The following is a 10,679-nucleotide window of genomic DNA, read 5'->3' as shown; positions in this document are numbered from 1 at the left end:
TAAACTGTTGATTTTAGTTTCTGTAAGTATTTGTATCTGATACCATTCTTGTTGGATAATTTTAGTAATGATTACAAATTTTTGGATTTGGTCTTTGTTTTTTTTTTTTTTTGATCTTCATGGTTTTTATTGACAAGCGAAAAAAAAGACAGTAAAAAATCGATCTTTTCAAAAAATAAATTTTACAATAAATAAAAGTCATCTACTCTACTCTTTGAATGGCAATTGAAATTTTCTGTAATAAATAATAATAATAATAAATAAATTTGGTCTTTGTATCTTCTTATGATTAATTCTTACCAACTCGAATTTGTAATCATTACAAATTATTTGTAATCATTACAAATTATTTGTAATCATTACAAAAACTTTGTAATAGTAAAAAAAATTTTCCCATGCGAAAAATACCAACTTTGTCCTCTAACCTACACAAAATTTTCATGATGGCTATTTTGCCTATGCTGAAGGCATTCGCAGAACGAACATCTCCAAGCACATAACACTGTGCTAGATCCTGGAAAACTTAGTGCAATGCAAATGCTGACGGAGTACAAAAATTGTCAGTTTTCTATATTTGACCATCTCGGTGACGATAAGGCCGATTCGCAGTCACTCCGTTTTGGTCGCCGTTTTCAAAATAACAATCAAAACGGTTATCTGTTACAATTCACGCCCCTCCTCACCAAAAATGAAGTGTTTCCGAAATGCATCCAAAAACTAAGAACGCACATCGATTCAGGGACCTATTGGGAGCTCAGAACAGCATTCAGTAAAATCAGACCAGTTCCTTCCCCATATAAAGTTTTTCATTTCATGAAATTTCATGCACCCCTTCGAAACCGTTTTGTGACACAAGTTCGGCGAGTGGACATATTTTGATCGAAATTTATTTTCATCTTATAGTCAGAGGTCTTACCTTTATAACGATACCCCACTCAATGTATTTCATGTGAGAAAAATCACTTTGTTGACTTGAAAATTGTCGTGAAGTCACCAGCTCGAAAATTGAGTAATCAAAGAAAGTATTGTATTCATTTTCATAAATTTGTCTTTAAAAAACGTTTTATTTGCGTTCCATCAAAGCCAAATAAAATATGAAAAGTGTGAAGACTAAATATGAGTGTCCTAACTATTCAGCCTGTTTTCTAGTTGGCGACTTAACGATAATTTTCAAGTCAACCAACTGATTTTTCTCACATGAAATACATTGAGTGTATCGTTAGAAAGGTATGACCTCTGACTACAAGAGAAAAATAAATTTCGATCAAAATATGTCCACTCACCGAACTTTTGTGACGAAACGGTTTCGAAGGGGTGCATGAAATTTCATGAAATGAAAAACTTTGTATGGGGAAGGAACTGGTCTGATTTTACTGAATGCTGTTCTGAGCTCCCAATAGGTCCCTGAATCGATGTGCGTTCTTAGTTTTTGGATGCATGGCTGCTAGGAATTTCGCGGCGCGTCATTCACAATAATTGACAAAATGACACATTTTGTATAAGGAAAATGTAACTTTGTAGGATATTGTGAATGACACGGCGCAAAATTCCTCAACACCGCAATAGTAACATTATTCATCAGCTCGGAGAGGGGACCTACGTCCAAATGTTTATTTTGACGAGCTTTAAAATTCTTTTGTTCAGGAGGTTCGTAATTAAAACTTTTTTTCTTTGGCTTGTCATGGTAGTTTTAACCTAGTTTTTATGCGACTGAAGTGATCACGCTACATAATTCTTTTTTAATATTTGAAATATATGTCTTAAAAAAAATTCTAAGATTCATGCTGCATTTATTGCAACAATGTGCAACCATTAAAGATCCATACGAAACGAAAGAAAGGAAAAGGGAGGCCAACATATTTTGATTGAACGATTGTAATAATCTATGTAGAAAGAACGGAGAAACAACACTCCACAAACGAATCATTCACTTATAAAAGTGCGCCAGATTTCAATGAAATTTCTAGTCATATAATACCTTCATCTAATCAACATGATTAAAGGAGATAGAACGAAACAACATTAAGAGTGATATCGCCAAAACTTGAACCAATTTGAAAACAATGGTTCGGCGATCCAGGCAAGCTATAGCTCGTTTGAATCGTCTTTCAATTCTAAGAAATAGGGATCTTTTAGTTTTTCTGTTAGTTTCCCATTTTCGGAGTGAACTCTTGAAAGTCATAGTTTTTTTGTGATAGCTCAAGATAGACATGTTTCTAAGAGTTGAAAATTTGTAGGAATATAGGCCTTTGGCAGACCTTCATAAAGAGTATAATCATCGGTATGGGCCGCCACCCGTTCTAGACTTATGACTCAAAATATGGTCAATGTTTGGTCAGTGCTACTGGCTTGCAACAGAATTTATCCGCGGAACTGACTATAGGGTGTTGTAGCTGGACTTACCCTCTTTCATTCCACGTATAAAAAACCCCAGATAAATTCTGTTGCAAGCCATAAAGTTAGTTGAAGTAAAATGTCGCTCCAGGAGACCCATATTGTACAGTGTTTTCAACTTGTTTTTGGTCTTCAAACAGGCTGGAGCGATGGGAATGAAATAAACTAAATCAAAATTACATGTTCAGCTCGAAATTGTCCTGAACCGCGCGATCATTGGTCTTGAAAATGTTGCTTTCCTCCTTCTTCGTAGAAGGTGGAAAACCTCATTTCTTTTACTTCACAAAATGAACAGAAACTCAATTGCTTGCTACGAATATAGGTTTATTGTAAAGCAGAGATGCGCAGCGTTCGTTTACAGTCAATAAATGGTCACTCAAGATGTAATTTGTGCTTCACAAGAGGTCACACAATATGGAAATGTGTGTAAAATAACGTTTTTTATATGTAAACGAACGCTGCGCATCTCTGCTTTACAATAAACCTATATTCGTAGCAAGCAATTGAGTTTCTGTTCATTTTGTGAAGTAAAAGAAATGAGGTTTTCCACCTTCTACGAAGAAGGAGGAAAGCAACATTTTCAAGACCAATGATCTCGCGGTTCAGGACAATTTCGAGCTGAACATGTAATTTTGATTTAGTTTATTTCATTCCCATCGCTCCAGCCTGTTTGAAGACCAAAAACAAGTTGAAAAGACTGAAAAATATGGGTCTCCTGGAGCGACATTTTACTTCAACTAACTTTATGGCTTGCAACAGAATTTATCTGGGGTTTTTTATACGTGGAATGAAAGAGGGTAAGTCCAGCTACAACACCCTATAGTCAGTTCCGCGGATAAATTCTGTTGCAAGCCAGTAGGTCTGACCAAACATTGACCATATTTTGAGTCATAAGTCTAGAACGGGTGGCGGCCCATACCGATGATTATACTCTTTATGAAGGTCTGCCAAAGGCCTATATTCCTACAAATTTTCAACTTTTAGAAACATGTCTATCTTGAGCTATCACAAAAAAACTGTTTTCACCACCCCTTGACATGCTATGACTTTTCAAGAGTTCACTCCGAAAATGGGAAACTAACAGAAAAACTAAAAGATCCCTATTTCTTAGAATTGAAAGACGATTCTAACGAGCTATAGCTTGCCTGGATCGCCGAACCATTGTATTTATTTTCACCAAAATTGGTTCAAGTTTTGGCGATATCACTCTTAATAAATTTGTGTCCGATTCGAGTCTGAACTTGACATACACAATAACATAAAATAGATTGAAAATAAAACAATTTCAAAATCAAGTAACATGATATGCGACTAATGTAAAACAAATGAAATAAATTCTTGAGAATTTTTTTAAATTTTAAATTGAATAATGTCAGCACAGGATGATCACATTATATATTATGAAGGACTGTTAAAAGAACCCCATATCTGACTAAAATATCTATATGGTTTAGAGCTGAATGAAGCTTTACGTTTTGTAATTCGAGATAGACATGAAACGTTTACTTACCACTGCATAAATAGATTTTTTTTTCTTCGTGAAGAAATCTGATGTTTTCCGGAACATAAATCATAAAAATCTGTGTTATATTTAGAGAGAAAATGTTTTCCATTAACCGTTTTATTATAATCTTCATAATTCATTTCGTTGATTCATTATGTTTGCTATTTTCTTTATTATAATTTTTTCTTGTGTGATGTATTCACATTTCATTGCGGATGATATGGAGAAAGCAATTAAGAGACGTTATTATTATCAATTTACAACTGAAGAGGATAATATGGAATGACCCTTTACGGAACATAAAACATAATTAGATTGAATACGAATTTCTTATTAATATGAACGTGATATAATCCTTGAATCCTTGACAGAGTCTAGAACAAAATCAAATAATAATTTAAGGATCTGAACCTCGACACTGGAAATTGATCGTAAGCTGGGGATGATGACAAATAAAATGTTTCGAGTAAGTAACCGATTCGACGACAACATTTTTTCTGACAATTAAATAAAAAAAGCGTGTGAAAAACTATGTGAATGCTCCAGAATTGAACAATAAAGTAAAAACACAGTTCCTCACATCATAGACGAAACGTTTCGCATAGATACCTAAAATAAAAATGGAATTTTAACAATTTATGAAGTTTAAAATAAAAATAGGAACAAAATTCATCAGGCAACGTTTTTAATGTTACTCAAAGTTGAACAATCTTGTCAAAGGAATATGGAAGACCTAGTTGTACCTCGCTAATTTTTCGCTCGACAGTTCGTGAAATCGTTTAACAAAGGACTAGATTTAACTTCAATTACACATTCTATGGCAATTACTTCAACATGAAAATAGATAGAAACAAAAATGGTACCAACTAGTTCAAAAATACTTCAGGTTTCATCCGAATGGTTGGTTTTATTGTTTCACTTTTTACTTGTTGTTTTGTTTTTATATCTTTACGCTCACTTTTAATATGTGTTCTCAGAAGTCTATTTTGACTTAAATTTTGTTGAATATCTCTAGTGCTGTTGGCTTTAAGCGATTCATTAAATTTGTGAATTAATTTTCTTTGCATCCACAAAAACACAAAAACAAAATTTTAATTATTATATACGTTCACGGTTGGTTTGAAACGAGATTAAATAGGGACCGCCGACCACCAATAATTTTTTTTCATATTTATAATGAGTGATGGACAAGAACATCACACAGGAAAAAATTAGCCCGAACCCCTGAGCCGTTTCTGAGAACCAGTGGATGCGCTACCACAAGCAGTCAGACACAGCCTGATCACAAATTTTAATGGGGATCGGTAGAGGGAACAATTCTAATATCTTCTGTGTAAAAAATATTGCTTTCGGTCATTTGCTCTCGGAGCAATAACTATTGAAAGTCAAAATTTCACCATTTTCGAAGAGTAATATATCCCAATCCCTGCACGGTGTGCCTTAACCAACTTTAAATGGAAGTGTCGCACCACATCGGATTTTTTTTGCTAATTCAATAGGGGGAGGTAGACTGGTTACAAAAATAGCAATAATAAGAAAAACGGCTGGGAGAATTTTTTTTGCGACCACTTTGAAGTCATTTTTCCATACATTTTCATGTATTTTATGAAAATGACAAAAATGTTTTTTTCGCCAAAATACGCATTCACAATTTTTATCATTAAAAAACATTATTTTTAGCAAAAAATTCTTCTACAGTATGCATCTAAACATTGAGATTTCGTTTATACAGTTATTTGGATATATCAAATTTGGGTGTATAAACGAAATCTCAGTGTTTAGAGGCATACTGTAGAAGAATTTTTTGCTAAAAATAATGTTTTTAATGATAAAAATTGTGAATGCGTATTTTGGCGAAAAAAACATTTTTGTCATTTTCATAAAATACATGAAAATGTATGGAAAAATGACTTCAAAGTGGTCGCAAAAAAAATTCTCCCAGCCGTTTTTCTTATTATTGCTATTTTTGTAACCAGACTACCTCCCCCTATTGAATTAGCAAAAAAAATCCGATGTGGTGCGACACTTCCATTCAAAGTTGGTTAAGGCACAGGGTGCCTGACAAAGTGACCGACCCAGCCAGTTAAGATTGATTCTAGACGCGGTTAGTAAGCTCTTTCGAATGACGAAAAAAATTGAAAATATTCTTCTATGTTACATTTTCAGAGAAGTTACTTTTTCTGCTACCCTCGGTGAAATTCGGTCACTTCTGTACCCTTCTGGTAGCTTTATTTCAAACTTATTTTTCGCTGATATTGTAGCCTGAGGAATAAGCTTTTCAACGATACCAAACATGCCATACTTGATCCCCAACAAGTACTGTTGATGATTCAGTTTTTCAATCGAAGTAACTCTACTCGCAAATCTGAAGCCCTCGAAAACGAAATTATTAAATTTTAAGATAATATTACAATTGAATGTCTTTTACTCAATTATATGTATGGTACCGACTCAGAGAGTCATTAAAGTCCACTTCTTTTCAAAAAAATCTTTAAATTTAATAATTTCGTTTTCGAGGGCTCCAGATTTTCGAGTAGACTGACTTCGATTGAAAACTGAATCATCAACAGTACCTGTTGTGGATCAAGTATGACATGTTTGGTATCGTTGAAAAGCTTATTCCTCAGGCTATAATATTAGGGGCAAATAAGTTTGAAACAAGGCTACCAGAAAGGTACAGAAGTAGCCAAATTTCACCGAGGGTAGCGGAAAAAGTAACTTCTCTAAAAATTTACCATAAAAGAACTTTTTCAAATTTTTTTTTTCGTCATTCGAAAGAGCTCACTAACCGCGTCTAGAATCAATCTTAACTGGCTGGGTCGGTCACTTTGTCAGGGATATATTACTCTTCGAAAATGGTGAAATTTTGACTTTCAACAGTTATTGCTCCGAGAGCAAATGACCGAAAGCAATAATTTTTACACAGTTTATCTTAGAATTTTTCCCTCTACCGATCCCCATTAAAATTTGTGATCAGGCTGCGTCTGACTGCTCGTGGTAGCGCATCCACTGGTTCTCAGAAACGGCTCAGGGGTTCGGGCTAATTTTTTCCTGTGTGAAGTTCTTGTCCATCACTCGTTATAAATATGAAAAAAAATTATTGGTGGTCGGCGGTCCCTATTTAATCTCGTTTCAAACCAACCGTGCGTTAGTTACGCTGTACCGTTGATTTTATTATGATTTTATTCAAAGATTTAACAAGCTTCTTTTGATTATCGAGACCTTTAGAATCCTATTATGACATTTTAAGTCAAAATCATGTTCTACAGATGCATTATAACTAATAAGTTGATTTATAAATTGAAAATGTTATGAGACCTGTCCCAGTATATACGTTTTATGACCTAAAGTTTTGTTCAAAGATCACTCGTTACTATATTACCATATCAGTGTTGAATAGAGTTCATTCAATTCAATTATAATTTGCTGTGAAATACATGTTATATGCAAAGAGAAAATGTTGTTACATTCTAATCATCAAAGCGAAAAACGTATTTACTCAAAAACTTCTGTTTATACTTGTTAAATGGAAAATATATTCCACACAATTTATGAATGGTTCGGAACTAAAAAAACTCGGTTAAAAAAATTAAATTGATATAAAAATTCGAAAGATAAAAGAAATAAACGCAAAACACATGCTTATTTTTCCATGCAAATAATAATAATTCCGGTCTGTGGGAGAGCCACAACATACAAAAAAAAAGAGAAATGAAATTGATATTCTTTGCAAGCTTATTTTTATACCAGTTTTCTTCGTAACTCTGTCTCATCGCTCTCTCATCTCTCTCGCCGGCACCGAAAAGCTTTCGATCTCGTATAATACCGAACGGAAATTATGTACTGTGCGGTTGTAAGGAAAGCTGATTATTCTCACTATGTTACCAGAGGAATGATATGATACACCAAAATATACTGTATGATATTATGATGCTGCGCGAAAGCTTTTTTTTTAGTTTGCAAAATGAAATATTCATTTCGTTGGTACACACACATTATATGAAGTAAGATTCCTTTGCTGGCTGAATTTTGATTTCAGTCTCTCGTCGACGGTCATTTAAATCGGATGATTGTGGGATATAAAATATTTTCTATCTTTTATGAATCAAAATTTGACCCCAAATAGTACATCCTAAACAAGATAATATTTAACATTTTATCTAGGATATTTATTGGGAATTTCATTCCATGATCGTATGTACAAAATGAAATAAATTTTATTTTTTGTTTGTTCATCAAAAATGTCCTTCAATTTAGATGTTGTTGGATAGGATTTTGTACAGTGTTTTGTGTGTGGTGTTGTTCGCACATCACCCTTAAGCCACATTCAAAATATTACAATAATTTATATGGACGAGATGCGGTGCGTTTGTAATATACGTGCGAACATATTAAATGGATAAGTGGACGGTTATCGGATACATCAATGTCATCCTTCAAAAACAGCATCGTTAAATAAAATTAATATAGCAGAACATTATTGGATTATCTTGAGGATACTGTATGAAAATAATACGTATAACATTCGACTAGTATATGTGTGTTTTGTGTAACAAATTTATTTATTTGTGGCATGGTACCTATTAATATAATTCTCAATTATGGTTGTTGGTATAATGAGTGGATAAATTGTGTAAATAAGTGATTTTGAAGAAGAAGAAAATAGAAAAAGTTCGAAGGAAGTAAAGAAGGGAATATAACATACAGATATTTCCGGGTCCATAATGGTCTTTCGTGTAAAATGTTTTGTTTATATGTTGATGTACCAAATAACATGCATTATTAATCGTATTCGCTATTGTAAATGAGTGTATATTGTGCTGGTACTCGAGAATTTGCAAAAGTTGCACAATGTGAGTTTTCATTCTTTTTATACAATTTTCTCTCTCTCCTCCTTTCATCTTGTTACTTAAAAAAATATATGGAAAATTGTGAATTGTTAAATAAATATAGGAATTCTTTTCTACGGTCGTTTTTTTTTCGAAACAAGTACCTCAGTAATACACACTCTGGGTACCACTTCATCAAAACTGAAAAAAAAAGTTTTCAAACTTGTTGACCCAAATCTTGAATCTAGTGGTTCGTATATGTTGGAAATTTTTGTGATTATTTTTATTTACTTAAACGTGAACCAAGAGGAAAAAATATAATTCATCAACTTTTAATAAGTTTGGAAATATTTTTGAAATTCCTTTAGGAATCATTTTTCAATATTTACCTTTTTTTCTACTAAAATGTTCACAAAGTTTCTCTTTTTTCGTTATATTGATTCATAAAGTTTTGAAATTTTTTTTGACTGAAAATTTGGTTTTATGTGGCTTCTGGTGCTTCTGGTCTTGATGGTGGTTTTTTTTTCGCTTGACAAATTCTCTTGACAAATTCCTTGCACATCTCTATGCGAATAGCCAATTTAATTGACAGATCAAGATATTACGTAGATCATTAAAGTTTTACTCATCTATCATTGTAAAGTGGAACTGTTACGAAATAATATTGAAATTTTCTTCGTCGATTAATTTTTTTTTTAAATAATCTCTCAATGACGTCAGAATTTTTGAATTTCTTAAAAACATTCTATTATCCTGACCTAGAATGTCGTCGATACATCTCATTAATATTATCTACAGCAGTTCAAGGTTTTAATGTCTAAATATTAATTGCTGGTATGGCTTTAACAGTTTTGCTGTTAATTAGATCTGCAGGTGTTCATTCTGTCGTGGGGGTGATTTATAAGAATAGGAAATTCAGTTACTTGGCAGACATTTATCCTTTATTCAGTGACAAAATTATACTTCAGGCCATACGCTCCATGCAATATGTTTTTAAGTATAGAAAAATATGTGCCAAGTGTTCCAAGAATTTCATGTAGCTATTAAATTCTCTTATATTGTTTACCTAGACATTTTGGTCTGATGCTCATATTTCGTTCAAGTGATGATACAGAAGTATTTTTGTACACGTGTTAGAAGGATGCGTGTATATTCCTATAGGATGTGCGTGTGTATCTCTTATAACAAACCACTTCAAAATATAGCTATAATTCAGCTGGAAGTGACTGGATGTATTTTTCTATTTGATTACTTAAGCTCGGAGAATTGACGAAACTTGCGAACTGAGGAAATATGTTTTCCCACTTCTTCGAATGTGTTTTCCTAAAGTATAGACAGCATCTAATTAGCGATCATTATTTTTTTAATAAAATTTATGATCCTAAATAAATACAACGCAAGAAAAGATCGTTTAACGCCAGCTCCTTCAAGTTAAACCCTCGTTCATATTCTTCCTGCTTCGGTATACCGGAACAAAAAGAATATCAAAAACTCGATTATTAACTCTGCGGTGGCTTGAAAGTTCATAGCTGTCACACAAAAAGACATTCGTCAAACAGCTATTTCTCTTGCAATAGCTTAATTTGATAGTCGAATGATGGAGAATTCAAAAGAAAAAAGTTTTTTTTTAAATATTTTGTACGAGTTTGTCACAATAATATATAATATTACTTTTTTTTTTAAATATTCGTTTGAATTGGGTATGTTAGGTTTGTCATAAATTTAGGAGTTTCACAGTTTCAAAATTCAAAAATTTAGCAATGTAGATCAAGAGAGAAAACACGCGTAATCGAATCTTTGAACAATCACTTTTATCGAACAACAAATCGTCTAGCCAATTCGACAATTGGTTGAAAATCTACCACCCTCCCATCGTAAAATATAATAATTATTTTTAATAACAATCACGTACTTGACCTCTTCAACCAAACACTAAGTGTATAATAAATGGC

General features: G+C 32.9%; 1 protein-coding gene across 1 annotated transcript in view; it reads left to right on the top strand.

Moving 5' to 3' along the window:
• Window positions 1–7,967: 7,967 nt before the first annotated feature.
• The window catches only part of LOC119075648, a 162,951-nt gene continuing 160,239 nt past the window's right edge, over window positions 7,968–10,679 (top strand). Inside the window, exon 1 of the mRNA XM_037182135.1 lies at window positions 7,968–8,751. The gene's annotated coding sequence lies outside the window, so the exon portion shown is untranslated. The remainder of the gene's footprint in view (window positions 8,752–10,679) is intronic.

Source organism: Bradysia coprophila, unplaced genomic scaffold (assembly GCF_014529535.1).
Source record: "Bradysia coprophila strain Holo2 unplaced genomic scaffold, BU_Bcop_v1 contig_232, whole genome shotgun sequence".
NCBI classification, from domain to species: Eukaryota; Metazoa; Arthropoda; class Insecta; order Diptera; family Sciaridae; genus Bradysia; species Bradysia coprophila.
Note: the sequence above shows the minus strand (reverse complement) of the source record. Positions and strands in the feature narration are given on the sequence as shown.